Genomic DNA, 25,214 nt, shown 5'->3' on the forward strand with positions numbered 1-25,214 from the left:
GGGAGCACTACGTCTCACCCTCCATGCTTTTGACAACTCATCTGGCACCTTAAAACAACACACTGTAACCAAACACCTATCCAATGTATTTGTGAGTTTCACACCAAATATCAGTCATATTTCATTCATTTCAATTTCTTCTTCTTTTTTTTTTTTTCTTTTTTTTGGCTAAACCTTGTCTAAGGACACCATTTCAATGTTTATCATGTATAAACAGTGACTTTGCAAATGTTGCAAATGTTACTCTCAATTCTAGCTTCATTATCACGTCTTGGAGCTTTGCAGGTGTTCGTGACAGATTATTATCTAAGCATGTCTGCAACAGTAAGTGTTTGTTTATGTGGGCAAAAGAATCATTTTTGGGCAATTAAACATAAAAAGAGGACAGTTCTAGGGAAATGTGTTTTGTGCAGATAACTTCTTCCACTGTTTTCCATATCCCTTGCCACTTTGAACAAATTGCAGTTGGACTCACTGTGGGGAAAGCAGGTGCTTTTGCTTGTATACTGGTCTGTAACTCCACTACTACATTACCTTTTTTGTTTATGAGGCCAGTCCATCTCAGAGTGGTGCTTGACTCTGAATGGAAGGTGAGACCTTTGCCTTGTAAAAAGACAGATTTGTTAAATTCATCTAATTTGAGTGGGGAAAAAGGCTGATTTTTGACCATGCGTTAATGAAAGAGGGGACACTTATGATTCAGTGTAATTATTTAAGTCAGAGGGCAACAAGTACACACATATCTGTCTGTCTGTGTGTGTGTGTGTGTGTGTGTGTGTGTGTGTGTGTGTGTGTGTGTGTATGCTGGGTGACCAGATGACCATTCTAAACATTCAGGATAGATTAGAAAGACCTGCTTAGCTGAATTTCCTTGCAGATTTTTGACTAGTTCTATCAGGTGGACAAGCATAACCAAGCTTTTTACTCACAACAAATGCTGGTAAACCAGCATGGTTTTTCTAGTGAGTCTGTTGGGTGACTGATTTAAATATGATTTGGTGAGATTCAAGTCAATGTTCTTTTTTTAATTCACAACATTTTGTAAAGAAAACAGAAAAGAGATTAAAGAAATTATGTTTATAGAAAATGGTGTGGACACATCTGATCTTTAGACATTGTATTGAGTGAATACTGGGATGGATGGATGGATGGATGGATGGATGAATGGATATTCAGTGATTAGCCTTTAGAATGAGTGATGGATGGATGGATGGATGTTCAGTGGTCAGTCTTAATAGTGATGGATGAATGATGGAAGAAAGGATGTACAGTGATCAGTCTAAAGAGTGATGGATGGATGGATGGATGGATGTTCAGTGATCACTCTTAATAGTGATGGATGGATGGATGTTCTGTGATCAGTCTTAATAGTGATGGATGGATGGATGGATGTTCAGTTATCAGTCTTAATAGTGATGGATGGATGGATGGATGGATGGATGGATGGATTGATGGATGGATGGATGTCCCTGTTCAGTGACTAGTCTTATTAGTTATTGTCATAAAAATAATACATTATTTGTTTCAGATTCTGTTCTGTCTCTTCACTATACCTTGCGCAGTTAAGTCATGGGCTACTCTATCTTAAAGCCAGCAATGTCTATTTCACTGACAATTACCCGTGATACCCTATGGACCCTGCCACATCTGTGATTGTGGTCATAAGGGAGGTCTGTTACTGGAATTGGCAGAGTTGATTCAGGCCCCACGAGTCTCATAAAACCTCCGATCAAATCAGCTTCCATTTAGCTCAGGTTCTGTCACACTTTGTATGAAGAAGCAGGCACGCTTTACCTGCCATGCAAAAGATAAAACAAAGTTTTAATTTTGTAGAAATGACCTAGATTTTTTTTAACCATACTCAAAAGCCTGCTTAATGCTTCTTTGATAATGCTGACTGCATACAGTGTCCCCAAATGTATTTGGAAACTGAATGCACACTTAAAAATGTATACATTTCGTTGCTGTAGACCCACAGTTTTCAAACTGGGAGACGCGCACCAAAGCATGTCAGGGGAGGCGCTAAGATTGATGATTATTTCACAAGGTAAAATCAAAAGATACATAAATACAATAAAAAATGTATTGTGAAGATAAATTAAAACTACTGGCATAATGGCATGTGCGGAGCTTGCAGGGAGTCCGGGGGTGCCTAAAATGTCAAGTTACGCCTATGCATAATGGACCATAGTCAAGCTTAATAGACCATAGCTCTATGGCATTGTAATACTGTTAATGCCAAGAGTACAACATGCATGTCATGCGATAGCGCATCCATGTACTGGTTGTGCCAGCGCAAATCTCTCACAAGCGGACGTCCTTGGCTCTCGCTCAAAATGCGCGCTCTCAAATAAACTACGCTGCTCTATGAAATCTCCCTGCTCTCGCTCAGGGAGGGTGTGTGGTCGCTCAAAACGTGTCATATGCATTCGCAAATCTATTATAAAGCCACACAGCTCTGCCTCTGTTCATTCGTATTCTGCCTCTGCAGACGTCTTATATCAAGGAAGAAACGACAGTGGAGTTTGAGTAATCAACTCACCATTTGACAGCATAATACATGGTTAAATTCGTATTGTAAGAATGATATTCTGATGCTCAGTGACAATGTAAGTGACGTGAGCAAATAAAAACGTCAATTAAACATCTGTTGCGACTGACATCGTCTGTCACCTTAGTGGAAAACAGCTGCACAAGTTTATCTTGGGCGCAGAATTTACGAAAATATGTGAAACAAAAGGTCGCTGACCTTTTCTGCATATCGCTGCTGCCCTTCAGCATATTGCGGTGCCGTTTTGTGGCCCGTTCTGCATAACGCGGCGGCCCATTTCAGCTTATCGCAGCCCATTCGGCCCCGTTTCGCAGCCGGCCCATCGGGGAAAGTCCCGGTTCTCCCGATGGCCAGTCCGCCCCTGCATGTGTTTGTGACAAGTGCGGTTTCACATAGAAATGGAGATTTGCTCATGTTCTGTGAGTTTATCACAGATATAGGCTAAAAACAGTTAAGTAATCCCATTGTCATGAGGGCAAACCGATATTTTTCATAAATAATGTAGAATACAGTTTCATATTATTAATAGAAACATTTATAGCTGTTAATCACGTATCAGCGTTTAACACATTGGCTAAAAATGTCTGTCATACTGAATTTAAGGTTAGTGATCATCGTTGGTGAATTGCTCCAACACCTGAAATATGATGCATTTTGATAATATTACACTAGAGGAAAATACACCATACACCATACAGCTTCAGATAAGTGGCGAGAATTGTACCTGCTGTCTTGTATTTAGATGTATTTTTTTATTTTTTTACATTTAGCATAGGCTATGTTATTTATTATTTACTTTGCTATTGTAAAGGCCTATATAACATTATTGTATGTTTGTAAATCTGCTGTAGACTTACAAAATATGAATATAAAAATATAAGTATTTACATATTTAAATACTATTCATTATATGTGACATGCTCCATCAAAATGAGTCTGTTAGCTGCAACATGCTGTTTTTGGAAAAACATTAAATTTGGTAAAAAAAAAAAAAAAAAAACGAGATTTTTGATTATTTGGGGTTTTCTTTTTTTTTTTTTGCACGTAAAAAGGTGTGTAAAATCTATTTAGCTGCTGTCCATTCAGATGTGAAGGCTGCTATAGAATCTGTCTCTTCTCCAATCAGACCTCCTATATACTACAGATTATAGCAAGAAAAGAAAATACATATATATAAATAAATAAATACATCAGTGGTGATGTTGAAAGACACAATGTAGTAGGGCTGTCACATACCATAATCATATCTTACAATACTATACCAGCTAAAGTATCACGATACCAAGTTGTATTACGATCAAGGGCTTAGCAGCCCTCTTTAAAAAGGTGATTTTTGTCCCCCGCACTTTTCCAAGCTAAACCCATAACGAGTCCAAATGGTGGATTTGTATACAGTATTCTTTGCGTTTTGTTACTTTGGGCTGACTGAACGACCAGCCAGCCAATCACAGGTGAGTTTCATGAGCCAAAACAACCCTTACATAATAGGCTGTCAGTCAGACAGTCTAATCAATGCGGCTCCATTCATTTCTAAAGTTGCTTTCAACAATGCTCATTTATCCATGTTTTATATCGCCATTGATGTTGGTCTAAATTAATAATCTAGAGATGAGGAACACACAAATGAGAGTTATTTATCAGCATATCGTTTTTGATTGGCAGTATTACATGAAATGCACTGCAGAAATAAAAACAAAGGACCATACTTCTTTTAAGCACACATTGTAAGTGGAGTTTATATCAGTGAATGAGTCTTCATTATGTTATGCTTTATACATTATGTTTGTGAGGTAATAGTTTGATAGGTTGTTTTTGCCAATTTAAACAGATTACTAGATCTGTTAAATATGTAAAGTTATTTTTAATATCAGCTCCTGTTTTTACATATATGTTGGCGTGCAGTCGACAAACTGTAGGAAAAAAGATAGATCTGCTGTGTTCTTAGATAATATGATCACACGGGAAATCGGCATGCTGTTTCGAAAGTTCTGTTACCCCAGGATCGGCAACAGTACGCCAACTCACTAACATGCCCTATCTCCCCTCTGACATATTTGGAACGGCTCAACAACAATTACTTTCCCTCGAGGCTCGACTGGTAGCGCGTTGCGTCAATTGCATGGGAGACCACAGTTCAATCCTCAATCAAATGAGGAAGTAATCACGTTTGTATAAACAATCATGAGCATTTTTGTCCCTAACATTGCATTTTGTCTCTACTAATGGTTAAGGTTAGATTTGGGTTTTGGTTGGGTGGTAGATTAAATAAAATAAGCATTTCTCTTCACTGTTTTACACCATGGTCAGCTGAAAACAATTCTATTTGCTTTGTTCTTATAATTCATAAAACCTTTACTAAAGTCTCTTTTTTTAGGTCTGTAGACATACAAATTTTAAAGGATTATAATTTCCTTTTGATCTGTGATTCAGTGACTAACTCATTTCACACAAGACACTCATTTGTCACCACCTTCTGTCATCACCAGAAATTGTCTCTGAATCATTAAATGGATCTGAACGTATTTTGGTGAATGTAGTCAAAACACTCCAGCCACTTGGATACATTTAAATCCCACAATGTACAAGCACAGAGTAAAAAAATAATTGTGCACATGCACAATTGTCATTACTGTAATTGATTAAATAATTTATTCAGGACCAGCTTGTGATCAGTCTTTTATTGTCGTGTGAAACAGAAGCAAGTGCTCCACAAGATGCTCTTTATTATTGCAGCTAATTTAGCAAAATTTTGCAATTATTTTGCAATACTTGAATCTTTAAAATACTAAAAATATTAAGTAAATAATATGCATATATTAATATAATACTTATATCATACTTATTAATATATACTGTAATATATTAATACTGCACTGTAAGGGTGTGTTCACACTTTTAGTACGGTACTTTTGGTCCTCTTGGTCCGGACCAAAAAAGAAAATGATCATGGTTCACACTAGAGCCTGACCGATATGGGATTTTTTAGACTGATACCGATACCGATTTTAGAGAGGGAAAATTCACAGATTATCAATATGGTGGCCGATATATTAAATTTTTGAGCTGGAATGAAAACAGACCTTTTCTATGTGGATTTTTCACCGATTTTGCACCAGTATGACTACGCAAAGGTACTCAGAAGGCTGCTTTCTTAAATTTTTTTATTAAAGAATATTTGACATTATTATTATACATTGTCAACAAATTCTAGAAATGAACACTGAGAAAATAAAGAATACATAAAAATACAACAATAAACATCAGTACTGAATGTTCAGTATTAGTGAATTGCTGACCATTTAAATAAAGATTAAATAAAAATAAAAACAAATAGCTAAATAAACATCAGTATTACTGTTTAGTATCAGTCAAATGCTGACCATTAAAATAAAGAATAAATAAAAATAAAATAAATAGCTAAATAACATCAGTACTGTTTAGTATCAGTCAATTGCTGACCATTAAAATAAATAATAAATAAAAATAAAATAAATAGCTAAATAAACATCAGTACTGTTTAGTATCAGTCAAATGCTGACTATATTAATACTGCCGAGTCAAGATAAACAGATAAGCAGCGGTGTTACACCGTATTCTGCTATACAAGTTCAGGGGAAACTTTCAACGGTGGAAAACCAGACTTCCAAATATTACATTTTATAAATGCAACGACTGGAATTGTTCGGTTGAAGGGGGTACCAAACTGTGAATCCTGAACAAAACAGTTTGGTGAATACAAGTTTACTCATTAGCTTCCACTCAGCTGACAACAATGAAAGTTGCTACATGCTTAGCTAGTTAGCTATAAGCTCGTTGTCACAGACAGTAAAAGACGGACTTTGTTTATTTTACTTTCCAACATTGTGTCTCACCAACTAGGTAACAACATAGCATGAAATCAACACTCAACATACACAATCCACCACCGCATCGTTGTCTGTTGAACTGCAAAAAGATGTTCTGATGTTTACCTTTCAATCTGCTACATTACTTACTGCACTGACAAACTATAGCTGGTTAACAGCAAACAGACATGAGTGACATGGTTTTCAGGGACAATGTTAATGTTATATTAGTTATATTGAAAAGGGAAAATGATGGGGTCATTGTTTATTAAGTTTCCAGTATGTATTTCACAAACTAGTTAACTTACTGAGACACCGCTCAACTCCGCCCTGTCTGCAGAGCCACCGTCAGCTCAGCTTGATAATATCGGCCGACCGATATATCGGTGGGGTATTAGCTCACACTGACATTTTTAACACCGAACCTAAAGCTACAAAACAAAAGCTACAAAACAAAAATTCACAACCTGATTGGACAGATTTTTTGACGTATATTTTGTGGCCGAACATCCAAAACAATGCTGGCTGCTGGACAAAATGCGCTCGTTAGATTTATATATGTATATATGGTGGTATTTTTACCAGCTGAGAACAAACGAAGAGCTAATAAAATGTGTAAAGGAGTCAAAACAGCGCCAGGAATTCCTCCGTTGCACACACAAAAGAAGATATGCTGCAAGGATGGCTGACGGCGGTTCGACGCCTGTACCGAGCTGTAATGGGCAACATTGCTCCTTTGATGAGAAGAACCAGGTATGCTTGAGGTCAGTATTAGGCAAATTACTTCCTGTTTTTGGTCCGTTTAGACGTCTTTGGTCCATGTTGCGTTCATATATCAATCGAACTGCATCAGAGTTCATTTGGAAGCGGACAGAGACCCACTATTCAGGCGGTCTCGGTCTGCTTGTTTGGTGCGCACCAAGGTTCGGATGAACCGCACTAACAGAGCAATCGCACGAGAGTTTGTTTTAATCTAACCAAACCTGCCAAGTGTGAACACACCCTAAGTGTTGGGACTTTGCGAACCCCCCACACTTTTAAATGTGTGCCCCTGATCACGATACCACACGATAATTTGTTAATTCTTAACACAGTTTGTCATAGTCGTTCTTAGAAATTAGTCATTCCACTTGTTGCTCTGGAAGTGGTGAAAATAACTGAACTAGGAGAAGGCTCAAATGGACTGACTTGTTACCTAATACATTCTTAGTTTGATGTAAAAACTTTGCCGCATCAAAACAGCAAGTTCAAACGACACGGCTTTAATCTTTTATTCCATTATTCTGTGATTATTTGAATGTTGGTAACAAAACAATAAAGATAATGTAACATTGAAAAGACTATTTTGAGCAGCTGTTTCATTACAACCGCTTCTTCCCCTTTCATTACAACCGCTTCAGCCCCTCTCATTACAACCGCTTCAGCCCCTCTCTCCTGGTAAAGAGCAGCACGAATGCAGATCACACACACACCGGTTTGATCGCATGGCTCAGAGATGTGATAAAACCGTGACCAAACCGATCTAGTCTGCATTTCCCAAAAGCATCGCAAGCTTAAAGATGCGCTCAGTAATTCTAATCCAATACACTTTTTGTCAAATTCTGCAAATATCTCCTCACAGTCTGCTAGCTGTCCGTTCTGTGGGTGGGCTGAAAAAAATCTAGTATTTGTACACAGCCCTGGCTCTGTAAATGGGACAAAACCCACACAACACTACTACAGCCAATCTGCAACAGGGGGTGGTTCTTGCATGTGCACAGGATGGGGGGTGGGGACAGAGCGACAGGGAAATTAATTAGAAGAGCGACGGCAAATCTGGCTGATGCGAACTTTCTAAACTCCAAGGAGGACAAATGGCTGAGAAACAGACCAAGAGATAAAGATCAGATGAATATAAACTAAAAAAAGAAGGATTATGATAAGTCAAGGGCTAGGGGCCACGTCCACTTTGGTGAGGCTTTTCAGCAGTGGAGGGACCTCCGAGAGGTAAAAGGCTTGAAGACGGATGCAGAAGTTGCTCTTTTTCTTCTCGATAGGTGGGTAACATAAATTTTGCTATGTTTCACAGAACCCATATATGCTGTTGTTGTGATGTTCCCTATCTGTCACTCACTCGACGTTGTGTGGCAACCACTCATTCAGATTTTCTCTTCGGAGCCGAATGGTCATGCTCACTGAGCTGAATTCTACTGTTCATTCACCTCTGCTGGATCTGACGGCACATTTCAGCAGCTTCTCCCTCCTCTGCACTGGAGGGAGCACCGCCATTTTTCATACCGAAAAAAGGCGGTGGGTTGCGGCCAATCTTGGACCTGCGAGTACTGAACCGGGCCTTACACAGACTCCCATTCAAGATGCTGACGCAAAAACGCATTCTGGCGAGCGTCCAGCATCAAGATTGTTTCGTGGCAGTAGACCTGAAGGACGCGTACTTCCGCATCTCGATCCTTCCTCGACACAGACCCTTCCTGCGGTTTGCATTCGAGGGTCAGGCGTATCAGTACAAAGTCCTCCCTTTTGGCCTGTCCCTGTCTCCTCGTGTCTTCACGAATGTTGCAGAGGCTGCCCTTGCCCTGTTAAGGGAGGTGGGCATTCACACATCAACTGCCTCGAGTTGTTGGCAATTCTGCTCACCCTGCGGAGGTTTCGGCCATTGATCCAGGGCAAGCACTTGTTAGTTCGGATAGACAACACAGCAACGGTAGCATATGTCAACCGCCAAGGCGGTCTGCACTCTCGTTGTATGTCACAACTCGCCCGCCGTCTCCTCCTCTGGAGTCAGCAGCACTTCAAGTCGCTGCGAGCCACTCATATCCCGGGCAACCTCAACACTACAGTGGACGCACTGTCACAGCAGGTTACCCTCAGGGGAGAGTGGAGACTCCACCCTCAGGCGGTCCAGCTGGTTTGGAGTCAATTCGGACAGGCACAGGTGGACCTGTTCGCCTCCCAAGAATCCTCACACTGCCTGCTCTGGTACACCTCACCAAGGCTCCCATCAGCATAGATGCGCTGGCACACAGCCGGCCCCCTGGCCTGCGCAAATATGCGTTTCCTCCTGTGAGCCTACTTGCACAGACCCCGTGCAAGGTCAGGGAGGACGAGGAGCAGGTCGTCCTGGTAGCACCCTACTGGCCCACCCAGACGTGGTTCTCGGACCTCACGCTCCTCGCGACAGCCCCCCCTGGTGAATTCCCCTGAGGAAGGACCTTCTTTCTCAGGGACGGGGCACCATCTGGCACCCACGACCAGACCTCTGGAATCTCCATGTCTGGCCCCTGCGGTGGTAGACACGATCACTCAGGCTAGGGCCCCCTCTACGAGGCGCCTCTATGCCTTTAAGTGCCGTCTGTTCGCTAAGTGGTGTTCTTCCCGACGGGAAGACCTTCAGAGATGCGCAGTCAGATCAGTGCTTTCCTTCCTGAAGGAGAGGTTGGAAGGGAGGCTTTCCCCTTCCACCTTGAAGGTGTACATTGCCGCCATAGCAGCACACCTTAGGGAGTCCTTAGGGAAGCACGACCTGATCATCAGGTTCCTAAGAGGCACCAGGAGGCTGAATCCCTCCAGACCGCGCCTCGTTCCCTCATGGGACCTCTCTGTAGTTCTTCAGGGTCTACAGAGAGCCCCCTTTGAGCCTTTGCAGTCAGCTGAGCTTAAGGCACTCTCCTTGAAGACTGTCCTCCTGACTGCGCTCACTTCCATCAAGAGGGTAGGAGAGCTGCAAGTGTTCTCTGTCAGCAAAATGTGCCTGGAGTTCGGTCCGGGTTACTCTCATGTGATCCTGAGGCCCTGACCAGGCTATGTGCCCAAGGCTCCCACAACCCCTTTTAGGGACCAGGTGGTGAGCCTGCAAGCGCTGGAGGAGGTAGACCCAGCCCTGTTGTTGCTGTGTCCGGTGTGCGCTTTACGCATCTATTTGGATCGCATGCAGAGCTTTAGGATCTCTGAGCAGCTCTTTGTCTGTTTTGCTGCAAATCTGTAGACCTGGCGGCCCAGTCGGATAGTCCCCCTTCTTTTTTAGGGAGTGGAAAAAGAGAAGGGGAAAAGAGGCCACGACTGGGTTAGCCTGTCTCTATCTTTTGGGTAGTCAACTTGTCCCCAAAGGGCCGTTCGACACTCATAACTATATTGGGGGATGTTACGTGTTGACCTGGTGTGCTGACTATGAGGCACACAGTAGTCTGCCCACCACACACCGCCAGTTCACGTAACACAGTTCAGCCAGTTGTGGCATTTCGTATAGGGACCCCTAGTGTCACTACATCGACACAACGTTGAGTGAGTTACAGATAGGGAATGTCATGGTTACTTGTGTAACCTCCGTTCCCTGATGGAGGGAACAAAACGTTGTGTCCCTCCTGCCACAATGCTGAACCACCCACTGAAATGGCCGGACCTTATATCGGCTCCTCAGCATAAAACCTGAATGAGTGGTTGCATACCAGCTCCTTTTATACCCGTATGTCCGGGAGAGTGGCATGCAAATACCATTCGCCAATTTTCATTGGCCTTTTATCAAAGACCAGAGGTGTCCCGGGCTCCCAAGAGTGACCCCTAGTGTCACTACATCAACACAACATCTTGTTCCCTCCATCAGGGAATGGAGGTTACACAAGTAACCATGACATTAGATTTAGTAGCAGGAGAGTTGTGAGTGTCTGGAGCTGGTGGGGGTGGAGCCTCCAAAGGACCACTGAAGGGAAGGGTGTGTTAGTATTTCTCAGGAATCACTGAGTGCACCTTTAAGTTGATCGTAGAGACCATTGGCGCCAATGCTTGCGATGCTTTTGGGAAACCCACCCCTGATAATAAGTGCGAAGTTACCGCCACCATGCATTTGTAATTAAAAAAAGAAATAAACAAGTGGAACGTTACATTTTTCAGAGAAGCGGTAAATCTGTAAATGTTAAGATAAAGCATTTAGGTTAAATGAAGTGGCACTGACCTGTGTGTATTCTGCAGAAGCTGTGGGATGTGTCCGAAGGTGTTTAATAAGGTTGCTGGTGTTTCCCCCTTTGGCTTGAAATCTTTGTAGGATTCACGGAAGATGGGTTTTTCCAGTCTCATCAAGCAAACCCCAAAAATTTCAAAATCTCGTTATGTGAATTGTGTTTTTATAAAAAGCTTCTCACTGTCCAAAGTTTTATTTAAATCCATATTATCCATTAGGAGATATGACTGCCAAATTAAGAAGCTGGGATTCAGATGTGTGTGTGTGTGAAGCATGGGAAAACCACACATTGAAAAATAAACAATACCATATAAGGGGCAAATTTTAAACAGCATTTTGCGATCTTAGAGGGCACTGCGTGAAGGGGATGCCACTCGAAAAAACTACATTTTTAATGTTATTGCAGATATAGGTCTGATTCAAATGAAGGTTTTAGCGAAAATAATATTTACTACCACACATACAACATAACTTACGTGCTATTGTATTAACTGTATACCATTTAAAAAATACAGTGGCACTGCCAGTATTTTGAAGCTGTAGTATCACGATACTACCTTAGCACCGGTATACCGTGCAACCCTACAATGCAGTTGGCTGAAATGGTCATCTTTAATGTAATCAGCGAATCAATGTTTTAACTGTAGAAAGATGTCAATTATACAATGGTAGGCTACATTTACCTCAGGAAAGTCATCCAATGTCCATAGTAAGTTAGCTCGAGAAAATGGACAATAGAGAAGAGAATTTAGCTAAATTTTTAACGGCCATCTTTGTCAGAGATGCCACAAAAGATGCAGAATGGATACATCTAATTTCAGAGTATTTTAGCCAGTGCATGTGCGATCTCCGCATGTGCAAACTACATCAATAGCTCAGAGGTGTGTGTGTGTGTTTGTGCTATGTGTGTGCAGGTGCATGCCTGAGTGTAAATACATGGTATGTTCAAAGTATGTGTTGTAATAATAGCAAAGTCTTCATTCAGAACTAATAGTGCAACTAAATTAAGCACTGACATAGTTACAAACTATAAATAGTACAAACACTTAGTTTGAATTTTACATACCAACTTATTGTAAATCTGAGCTACCTGGTGATTTGTGCAAAAGCAATGATTCTGGAGTGCCTATAAAGCAAATATGGCAGCATCCAGGTTGCATACTGCATGTGCCAGCCAAGCAAATGCCCTTAAGATGAATGAGAATTCTGACAGGTTGTTCTCTCCAAGTATATTAGAACTCCTTGATACTTATTAGCTCAGACATGTTCTCGCCAACAGTTGTAACAAACCAGGTTTTTGTCTGTTTTATTTAATGAAATCAGGGCGTGTTATAGTTGAGAAAATACACCTGGAACATGATGTCCTGCCTTACATATTTACCAGAACAAACAAGAAGTTTTGGAGAGAGTCCCATATCTAAATATGCACTGAAATCACAGATTATCAGGTTTTGTACAGGCACCCCAAACACATGGTTTTGCCTGTGTACTGCTTTAATAAGCAAGCTAGTTTAACGAGATAATTGGCTATGTGCATTTTTCTCTCATCCTTTGGCAGCGTGGGAGCCACTAACACCCCATTAGCCGTCTCTGTTCTAAGCGCATAATAACGGCAATATATTCAGCTGATGACTGCCTGTATTTCCTGTCTCATGAGCTCTTGGGCAAGGCAAATTCAATTTCTCTTCTATAAAAATGCTTCTGAAATAATCCAATCCCATTCCAGCTCAATTCTTCACTGCCTGCTCTTTCAGGCAAACGTTGCTGATGCTGAATACTAAATGCTTGGGTTTTTAGTGCCCCTCTATCCCTGTGCACCAAGAATCAAGGCAATAGAAGACCTGGTTAGAATGAGCCTGTGATGACTCTCCTCGGCTGAATGAAGGGAACCAGCTCTGGAGATCGATAAAGTTCTTCTGGTGAGCCTGTGGCCCACTTTTTAAACAGACACTGCTTTAATTTTCTCTGAAAATGATAATGTGTTTAGCTTGCCTCATATATTAGTATTCAGTATTATTAATCTTACCATCGACGAATGGCCTTCCAACAAATGACACACATTACTTTCAATTTACAAGACATTCTTCACATAGCTCAGAAGCAACTCAAAGTGCGGTATGTTCAAACTGACAAGAGCAAAGAAATTATGACGAAAAGGGTAGATGAACACACAGGAGGATCCAAAAGTCTGAGACAGCATTGAAAATCTAGAAAATATCTACTTTTTTTTTCTTTCAAATGCAAGATTCTGAAGGGAATAATATGTTGGTTTTATTCTATAGTGATGCATATTCATGGAACACATATATGGAGGTATTTTTAGAGCTTGTGCAATTCATGTCTGTGATGACTAATTATACAGCACTGGATCCGGATACTGGAGAACTATAAACTTATACACAGACGTAGTTATTTTGGGAGCCTTGGTAACTTTGTAATAAGAGTAATAAGAGTGTTGTAAGAGTACATTGTGTGCATGATTTGTTAGGTAAGTCATATTTTCAGATTCAGTTTCCGCTGAAAGAGTTTTTAATGCATATCTGATGCAAAAACAATACAACTCGACTGGAACAATGTAACAATAACAGTAGGACAGGGTTGCACAATTTTGTTTGTCTACCAGCCCTATGATTGTTCAACACAAAGGAAAATAATGTGCTTGTGGCATCGTTTTTGCTAAATTGTATTATGTGGTTCCTTAAACATATTTTGGCAGTTCTGAGGTGAAATATCCACTGAGTGTCAGTAAAAACATGTAATGTTTTGTGCCAGATTCAGTGTTTTTAAGGTTAATGATTTATTGAGTTTTAAATGATCATAACTGACCTCCTTACCCTTAACTTTAAACCTAAACCTAACCTGACATAAAAAAGCAAATGTGAATTTAAAAATGCAATGTGCAACCGCACAATGTATGTAATGTAATGCAAACATAAACAAATGTAATTACCTTACAAGTCATGCACCATAGTAATATATACACTACCGGTCTAAAGTTTTGAAACACTTGACTGAAATGTTTCTCGTGATCTTAAAAATCTTTTGATCTGAAGGCATATGCTTAAATGTTTGAAATTAGTTTTGTAGACAAAAAATAATTGTGCCAACATATTAATTTATTTCATTATAAAAATAAAGCTAATTTAAAAAAAAAAAAAATGTTTTTTTTTTTAAATTGATGACTTGGACCAAATAATAAAGAAAAGCAGCCAATAAGTGCCCAACATAGATGGGAACTCCTTCAATACTGTTTAAAAAGCATCCCAGGGTGATACCTCAAGAAGTTGAAAAAATGTCAAGAGTTCATGTCTGCAAATTCTAGGCAAAGGGTGACTACTTTGAAGATGCTAAAATATAACACAGTTTTGATTTATTTTAGATTTTGTTTAGTCACAACATAATTCCCATAGTTCCATTTATGTTATTCCATAGTTTTGATGACTTTACTATTATTCTAAAATGTGGGAAAAATAAATAAATAAATAAATAAATTATAATAAAAAATAAGTGTTTCAAAACTTTTGACCGGTAGTATATATATATATTTCACAAAGTAGCATTGTGTGAGGAACAGGGAGAAAAGCTTTTTTGAACTGATAATCTACAATTCTGCAATTTTACTACATTTGTGTGAAAGGGAATAAAAGTCATTGTTGTTTTAGTGCCTCTAGTGGTCATTTCAACAGGAAACTGCCAGGACACATTCGATGAGCCATGTAAAAATAATTGAGCAAAAATGTAGGTTTTAAAGGCCAATTTTCACTGCCCCAGCAAATACCAACAAACACCAACATCCAACTGTTGTTGGGTTTTATCAGATCAGTGTGATCACCCTTTGGCATTTGTTGGCATTCATCGACGTCTGCTTTCACCGATTGAACATGTTCAATCTGCGTTTGTCAAGTCTTGGGATGTTTTAGCAGTCTGGTATGATTTTCCAACAAACTCTATTGTAATCTGACTTTATTGCAAACTATAACCATGACAGTGAGGTAAGCATCCCTGCCAACTAATGGAAAATGAAAGCGCAGACGCAACTGAATTGGTAGAGCAGGAGAAACACAGTCAGTAATGATTAATAAAATTTTTGAATAGTGGTGGGTAAAAATATTGATTTTTCAATGCATCCAAAGATCGATCTTTTACTCTATGCACAACCCTCCACTACAATGAGAGGAAATCACTCACATTTGCCATCAAATTTCACACTATGCAACTAGAATGTATATATTTGGCAACTAGCTGGTAAATGTTTAGGTTTCACTTGTAAAATTGTGGTGCCATATTCAGTAGCGAGAACCTTTCACTGCGTGTTGAGAGTTAAAAGTTGTTCTATGTAATGCGTGTCCAAAGACGAGATCCACGTGACCCATGCATAGCACAGATGAGATAAAGTCTAAATAAAGAGTCTCTCTCTTTAACGTGCATTCATTTACAAACGCTCTTTACAGAAATGCTGGTTTTGTTAAAGAGACAGTACTGGCTGTGGTATGGGGGCGTGGTCATGTGTCGGTCTGCGGGAGAGGGAGAGCGGTAAGGCTCGTCACCTGGCTCATAATTCTTTCTAACACCTGTCTCTCATTATAGTGATAGCGGAGGAAGGCTTGAAAGGACGCTGAAGCATCAGAGAGGGTGTTCGTCAAGCACGACAGCCCATACCCAGAGAGAGAGAGATTGTGTTTATGTTTAGAGTGTTTTCATTTATTTACGTTTTCTCTATTATTGACAGTTATCGTCGATTGTGTGGTTCCAAATAAAAGGACTGACCTTGAACCTGCTTCGTTGTCTCCTGACTCCTCCATTGCCCTGAACTAGAACTTGTTACAGTGGTGCCGAGAACCCGGCTTTGGAGGAGAGTGCTGTTCTGGAGTCCTCACCGCTGGACAAAGTCTTCAAGACCCTCACCAGCATCCAGCAGTCACAACACCATGCCCTCATGGAGGTACGCCGGGAGCAGGAACAACGTTTTCAAGTCCTGCTCCAGGCACAAGCGGAGGACCGGCAGGTGCTTCGGAGCTTGATCACCAGGGAGGGGGCTGGTGCTGCAACCTCCTCGGAGCCCGTCCCACTGGTGGCCCTCACAAAAATGGGGCCAAACGATGATCCGGAGGCCTTCCTCGACCTCTTTGAAAAAACCGCGGAGGTTTGGAGGTGGCCTCCCGATCAGTGGGTGGCCCGGCTGTTGCCCCTGCTCTCCGGGGAGGCGCAGCTGGCAGCACAACAACTCCCCGCCGCCAGCCTCCTAGACTACAGTCACCTGAAAAAGGCCATCCAGCAACAGGTCGGTCAGACCCCAGAACAGAGTCAGCAACTCTTCCGCTCGTTGAGCTTTGGGAAGGATGGCCACTCGTTCGCTTTTGCGCAGCAGCTCCGTGACGCCTGCTAGAAATGGCTGCTGGTGGGGGGAATCCGCGGTGTCGGAGAAGTGGTCGATCTGGTGACACTGGAGCAGTTCATCTCCCAACTTCCCCGAGGCATGTCCGAGTGGGTCCAGTGCCACCGCCCGGCATCATTGGAGGGAGCCGTGCAGTTGGCAGAGGACAACATGGCAGCGTTCCCAGGAGGCGGCGAAGCAGGCTCTTCTCTCTCTTCTCTCTCTTCTCTCTCTCCACCCCCTGTGCCTCATGTTCCCTCCCCCCCGTTCTCCACACTCTCTCCCAGTTCCGGCTCTGCGGAGGTGGGTAGGCCCACCCAGACCCCGCCCCCGGTCCAGAGGACCCTTCCCCTTGTCTGTCTCTCCTACTCCGCCTGTCTTCCTTCGCTATCCCCTCCAGGTTGGCGAGACTGCCCCCACAAGTGCGGAAGGAAGACCTGGGCTGGTTTGCTGGAGCTGCAGGGTAACTGGACACAGCCAGGAGCAGTACCCGGTAATGGAGGTGGGGACACTGGTCTGGATCCCCGATGCTCCACAGGCTGCCCCCGATCGGGCAGGGGCGTATTGGATACCGGTAAGAGTAAAAGGGGATACACATCATGCTTTGGTGGATACAGGTTGTTCTCAAACCTCGATCCACCAACACTTGGTGCAAGGCGGGGCATTGAATAAAAATAAACTGGTGAGGGTGAGGTGTGTGCATGGTGACATTCACTAGTATCCGGTGGCTACCATTGAGATACGATTCAGGGGAAACATGCATAGAGTTGAGGCTGCGGTTAATCCCCACCTCACCCATCCACTAATTCTGGGAACCAATTGGCCCAGCTTTAAAAATCTATTGAGGGTAATGTGTGTGGATGGGTCCTAAAAAATGGTGGGGCGGGGTGTGACGTGCAATACAATGACTGGTGAGGCGGTGCCTGGGCCGTCAATGTCAGCTGTACGACAGGGGCACTTGACAATGGGAATTTGCACAGGGTTTGTATTGCTGCCCACCTCGAGCTCCAAATTACTCGCCAAGTGGAAAGAACCCTTTGAGGTCACATGACGAGTCATAGATCTCGATTATGAGGTTAGGCGAACGGATAGGGGAGGGGCACGTCAAATCTACCACCTCAACCTCCTCAAACCATGGAGGGAGGTGGTACTTGTAGCCTTGGAGATGGTAGTTCCGGAGAGGGTGGAGCTCGGGCCGGAGGTATTTCCCAAATCAAGTTTATTCACCCCCGTCCCTTGTGGAGACCACCTCTCACTGTCGCAGCTTACAGAGATTGCCAGGTTGCAAGCAGAATTCGCGGATGTGTTTTCACCCCTACCCTGTCGCACGAACCTCATAGAGCACCTTATCGAGCACAGATGCACCGATGAACACCTGTGACATCTGTGATTCTTCCGTTCAGTTTGTTCGGAGCCCTGGCCACGTTTCAGCGCCTTATGGACAAGATCCTCAGATCGCACACGGCATATGCCGCCGCATATCTGGACGACATCATCATATGCAACATCTGAGGGCTGTCCTGAGAACGCTGAGACAGGCGGGACTCACGGCCAACCTGAAGAAGTGTGCAATTGGGTGGGTGGAAGTTAGGTATCTGGGGTTCCACTTGGGTCACGGGCAGGTGTGTCCACAGGTTGATAAAACCGCAGCGATCGCAGCCTGTCCGGCACCCAAGACCAAAAAGGGTGTAAGGCAGTTTTTGGGGTGGCTGGCTACTACCGATGGTTTGTGCCTAGTTATTCTGATGTCACCAGCCCGCTGACTGACGTTACTAAAAAGGGGGCTCCCGATCTGGTCCAGTGGACAGAGTCGTGCCAACAGGCCTTCCTTAAGGTAAAATCCGCACTGTGTGGGGGGCCGCTTTTACATGCACCTGACTTCTCTCTCCCCTTTATTTTGCAGACTGATGCATCTGACAGGGGGCTGGGCGCGGTGCTTTCTCAGGGGGTGGGGGGAGGAACGGCCAGTGCTGTTTATTAGTCGCAAGCTCTCCATCAGGGAGACCAAATATAGTACCATCGAGAAGGAGTGTCTTGCGATTAAGTGGGCTGTTCTGACCTTTCGCTACTACCTGCTGGGGCGGGCCTTTGCCCTCTGTTCAGATCTGTAGTGATCTGTAGTGATAGTGGAGGAGGGCTTAAAAGGACGCCGAAGCATCAGAGAGGGTGTTCGTCAAGCACGACAGTCCGTACCCAGAGAGAGACAGATTGTGTTTATGTTTAGAGTGTTTTCATTTATTTACGTTTTCTCTATTATTGACGGTTACCATTGATTGTGTGGTTCCAAATAAAAGGACTGACCTTGAATCTGCTTCATTGTCTCCTGACTCCTCCATTGCCCCGAACTAAGAACTTGTTACACCAGCTTTTAGCACGTGTTTAACAAATCAAAGTAAATAATTGTCAAAAGTACAAATTATGCAATTGATGCAGGATGATCCAGCAGATGGAATGATTCCACTCAATGGTTTGTTGAAGGAATAACAACTTTAATTTTAAAAAAATTAATAAATTAAAAGAAATCAGTTAACATGAATATTGAATAAATGCAGTTATATAAAAATTAAATGAAACGTTTGAATATTCATATCTATTGAGTAAGTAACTCTAAAAATATACCAGTGGACTAAGTCCTAAAACTGATAGTACATTGTCCCGTCTAACGAACTAAGTAAATGAAAAGTTAAAGCAGATGTTGAACTGAGGCCTCAGTCAATGTAGAAAGTAAGAAGAGCAGAGATTAGTCTATATACCATCTGAGTATGTGCCAAAAGTGCTTCCACAAAGAATAAGAGTCCTCTATGATGATTACAATTTTGAGCTAAAAGTAAGAAATATGTCAAAGTGTCAGGTCATGTCATTCTGACCTATGAAGGTGCAAATGTCGTGGTTAAGTCTGGAGGCCAAAAAAAAAAAAAAAAACCACTTAAATTATTTGTGCAAGCTAGGTATTGTAAATCCCTGAAACAGCAAGAAAAGCATAAGTGGTCAAGGCATCTTGTCTCCTTGCCCCAGCTCCACATTCTTTAGACAATAAAGCATAAATCCAGACACGATGGTCTCTCACCCAAACTCAGACGTCTCTAGAGATCACCAAGTTCACACGAACACCCATATAATATCATACAAAGAGAAATACTTAATATTCCAGCATACATTTTGAGCATTATTGAGTGCATTGATACGTGAGTACATGGAGGTGGATATATGAATATGACTACATAACTGATTATAATTGATTACAAGTATAATATCACATAAGCAAAGTATCAAGGAAAAGCATCGGTTTAAATGAATCAGCAATTAAACAATAAACGTAACAAAAAATAAGTAAATATAATATCTTATTTTCTGATTGAATACATGGATTTGTTCATTTTTAAAAAGCCAAAATGTGACCAAAATTATGAAAAACTACTAAAATATAATTAGCAAAATTAATATTTTCGTAATGTACCTAGTTAAAAGATACCCTGTATAATTAAAAGCATTAGCTGGGAGATCATTTCTTTCATTTGCAATCAAAAGGGACATTATAACTGAAATATACCCATATAAATCAATATCGAATTGTGAATCGGAATCGTATCAAATCGGGAAATCTGTATCAATGCCCAGCCCTATTTTTTAGCAAACTTGTTAAAGCATTCTGTTCCTTTCCAAAACAAAATGGCATGTTGGTGTTGGGTTCAGAAGTTTGTGTGGATGAAACTTGTGAGAGACTATGAACAAACAGTCGATATCAAGATGCAGACGGAGATAGATTTGTGCTAAAGTGCTGTTCTCACTTGCAAAAAACTGATTCTTTATTTCTCAAACAGCACCACATCACTAAAAATGAAAACACTGAACTCAATGCAGATCTGCAATAATTATAAATATCAACTTTCCCCACATTTTATGGACATAATCTCATGTGCATTATATTTTTGGCACTGAATTGCTAAGACTTATCAGTAATTGTAGTTATACAAGTGATCACTGAACATTTTCACTTTTATATATTTTACTCACCAAAATCATCACAAACCAGTCCAAATTTAGTCTTGGCCAACCCATGTTTTTCCTCACAATTCCATCAAACTCAGGAATTTCTTAATTTTATACATATTTTTTTTTTTTTTTAATCCATTCAAATCATTGCAAATCAGTCTACATTTTTGTCTACCCATCCAAGCAAATTTTTCTTGCACAATTGCATCAAAATCAGGAATTGTGTCTAAACATTTTTAAAACCCATATATTCTAAACCAAATATTCTAATACCTGAGAGTTATTGTGGTGGAGGCTAATTTCAATTAATGTGGTCATCTTTGTCTAATCTGAGTCTGCAGAGAGATACAGATATTGCAATACAAAGCATTAAAGATTTGCACATCAGCTACACATCTTCATTAAATATAAATGCATCTGAACCGACCGGACAATGTATGATCTTCTGCATATATTTACATGCCAAATTGAAGTCAAACTCTGGTAGGATTCAGTTAAGCAGTTACCAAAAACAAAGTTCTAGCTGTTTTATATTAGAGGAGATTTTTTATCTCAGTTAATCTCTAAGCAAATAAAGGGTCTTTATTTACTTTCGATAGCAGCCTTGAGCTGTCATGACAGTAAACACCTTGAGTGCTTTTGAAAGAAAAAGCAAGTCATGTCACAGACAGATTCTTCAACATTCCTACACTATGTTCATCAGAACAGCAGAGAACCTTTCATAACTTCACTCAGATCAAATAAGACTCAACAGAGCTAAAGTGAGAATTTGCTACTATTGTTGTTTTTGTTGAAGCTGTCAATGGATTCTTTTTGTTCAGAAAAGATATAATTGCACACTTTATTTTCTTCACAGCTCCCTAGGTCTTCTAACATGAGTCTTAAAGGATACCTTGCTTAATGTTTACTATTTCACAAGACTGCTCCCTTTAAAAATGTTCCAGATGACAAACAACACTGTATTTAATTGTCCTAAAGGCTAATTTTAAAAACAGCTTTAACTTCAATCATTTATAAAGCTTGGCAACTGACATTATCATCCAAATACTTGTTTACGTACAAGTATCTCTGCTTTGTTGGCAAGTAACCTTGGAAAGACAGAATATTCATGGCTTTCACACTTCTGTGCTAAAATAATGGATGCTTCAATTTTTTTAATCTATGGCTCCTCTTGGATCTGCTGGCTTGCTATTTGTGGTTGATGTTCCCTTCCCCCTTAAAGGCGATTAGTATTTTATAGTAGCTTCAGATCATAGACTTAGCATATACTGTATGATGTTATAGGATATTTTTCAATGTTGACACTATTTTAAATTAAAGGTGCTATATAAGCAACATCAGGAGCTTTGTTCATTTCTGCCTCATTGCTATTTTCAACCCAACATGATCACACGGGAAATCAACATGTATCTACTGAATGTTCCAATACCCTGAAATTACTCCTATTTTGCAGAGTTACTGACAAGTGGTAGACATTTTACATCAATTCAAATATGTTTACCTTTTCCTGTGGTCCAACTGATACACAGATCAGAGATGCAGGTTCTGGTCCTGTGGAAACCAGAAAGTAATCGTATTCACATAAACAATGGAGAGTGTGATTTTGAGCTTGCATTTGCCCTTTAACCCATTACATTTGTACTCCACTGATGGTTGGGTTTAGGGTTGGGGTTAAAGCGTATGGTTAAAATATGCCTTCCTGCTGACTTTATTACATCATTTACAACTAAAAACAACTCTCTTTTAGTGCCACTTTTTGGAAATTTCACCCGGAATCTGAGACTTCCCCACACTCCTAGCTTCGGCCACAGGGGCAGTGTTTTGAATTTCGGTAAGCACAAACGGATTTCAATTAAAGAGCTTTTAAATTACAGTTTCTAAATTCATAGTGAGATCTTATTTCAGTAATTCTGTCAGTTAGTAGGAACATTTTGTATGCAGTACTAAAACAAAAGCCTGCAGAGCTTTAATGTGAACAATTTGAAATGCACTCCATAAAATGTTTTCAATACACTTATTTGAAAGCATACATTTTCTAAACAGTTTGGTAACAATAACAACATGCTAGTTTAAAGCTGAAGTGTGTAACAATTCATTGTTAAAATACTTTCTGCTGTCCCAGATTTTTAGAGCTGGGACAGCTATAAATAAGTAGAGACAACTATAAGTAAGCCTTTTGTAGGTTGATTTCTAGTTGCACACTTCAGTTTTAAAACACTTGTTTAAGTTTGTAGAAATGCAATCTTCTTGTACATATTGGTTTATTAAATTTTATGTCAACACTTTACAATAACATTCCATTTGTTGACATTAGTTAATGCATTAGGTATCATGAACAAACAATGAACAATATATATTTTTATTTTTTTAATTAATCTTTGTTAATGTTGAACAATAAAAATACAAATGTCCATTGTTAAGGTCTTGATATACTTCCTACAAAATCGCATCATTTAGAGCAAAATCTGGTCAAAAAGAAGGTGTTTTTGTGTTTGCTTCGGTGGTTCGTAACAGCTCACTGGGGCAAAAATTTAGGAAAAATTCTTATTGGCTGCTAAACTCCTTACTGCCATTGGTCACGTCATCGGTAGGTGTGACCTGGAGCTTCACCTACATTGAGGCAGATGACTAATTTTGTTTATGTTGTTCAGTGGGTCAAAATCAGCCAACATGAGCACATTGATGTGCAGAGTTATTAGTAAGCTGGTGCAAATGTACCTACATCTGTACGAACGTTCGCTTAGAGACATTTTCCTAGACCAAGTCATGTGATTTTTTTTTTTTTTTTTTTTTTAGTCTTCTAAAGGAATCAAATCTTCTCAAATACTTTCAAGTGCCTATTCTCTCATGTGCCATCTGCAGCAAAAGCCATTCACACATCTGTCTAATGTAAGATATGCCTCTATCATCTTTGTTCTGCACATTAACATTAATCTTTGCAATGGCATCAGTGTCATAATAAATTGCAATAACAGAGAGTAACTGGCACATATTATGTTAGCGCATTAGCATCATGAATTCATAATGTAAACAAGACAAATTAAACATTTTCTACTGCATATACAGTATATTACTTTAAATCATCATCGAGTGGTTAAAACAGCTTCTTGCTCAAAATGACTTAATTCTACTCAGAATGAGGCATTTAAGTCATTGGTAACACATTTTTAAGGTTTTACATGTAGTGACCTCATATTTAAATGTATATCTAAATGCCTCCCACATTGTTCTGGCGGGAGTGTGAATGTTCGGAAACAGTATACCATTGCTCAGCTGTTTATAAATTTTTTTACCCCTTAAGAAGAATGAAGAAGAACTTCTATGGAAGTATATCGAGGCCTTTAGTTCATGTTAGTTCATAGTGCATTTACAAATTAAAAAATAAATAAATCAAATAAATTGTGGTTTTAAAATTAGTATGTTGAAATTAACATTAACCAAGATAAATAAATGCTGTAAAAGTATTGTTCATTGTTAGTTCATGTTAACTAATGTTAACTAATGTTAACAAATGGAACCTTATTGTAAAGTGTTTTTTATTATCCATTTTATTAATTAAAGGGAAAGTTTTCTCATCATTTACTCACCCTAATGCCATCCCAGATGTGTATGAATTTCTTTCTTCTGCTGAACACAAACAAAGATTTTTTAGAAGATTTGTTCAGCTCTGTTGGTCCATTCAATGCAAGTGAATGGTGTCCAGAACTTTGAAGCTCAAAAAAGGACATGAAGGAAGCATAAAAGTAATCCATAAAGTAAAAAAGTAACTCCAGTGGTTAAAACTATGTCTTCAGAAGCAATATTATAGGTGTGGGTGAAAAACAGATGAATATAAGGTCTTCTTTTTACTTTAAATTCTCCTCCCTGCCCAGTAGCTGGTGATATGCAAGAGTAATGTGAATTGCCAAGAAGATTTTGAAAGTGAAAGTGGAGATTTATAGTAGAAAAAAAGTACTTTTTTATTTTTTATTTTTTATTTTTATTTTTTTGTGATTATTATTATTTTTTTTTTCTTAATGTATTTTTCAATAACTTAACAGATCTGGGCAAAAACAAATAAGTGTCCCATCACTGACCCAAAAATCTAAATCAGATAGATATTTGTGAACATGTTTAAAAGTTAAAAAGCCTCAGCTTGCCTCTAAATGAGTCCCTCAAATGTCCATTATTCATTAAAATTCTAAAACCACTCACTCAAATAAATGTACATTTTGTGAAGTAATGAAATCAGGTTATTTTAGGTTTTGAATGAAATTCACAGAGGGGCATTTGTAGAACTGAAATGAACATTGTTTATAATTGGATGGCTCATTTGCAGTAGCGGTTCTAGCTTGTATGGTGCCCTGGGCGAAAGCCAATTCAGCCCCTCCACCCCAAACAAAAAATGGTGGGGGTGGGGGTGGGGGGATGAGGCTGCCCATGTTGCCCATGCCTAAATCTGCCACTGCTCATTTGCATATCATTAGCATGCTTTCATTACAGGATAGTTATCTGGAATTC

This window comes from Myxocyprinus asiaticus, chromosome 36, assembly GCF_019703515.2.
Source record: "Myxocyprinus asiaticus isolate MX2 ecotype Aquarium Trade chromosome 36, UBuf_Myxa_2, whole genome shotgun sequence".
Classification (NCBI taxonomy): Eukaryota; Metazoa; Chordata; class Actinopteri; order Cypriniformes; family Catostomidae; genus Myxocyprinus; species Myxocyprinus asiaticus.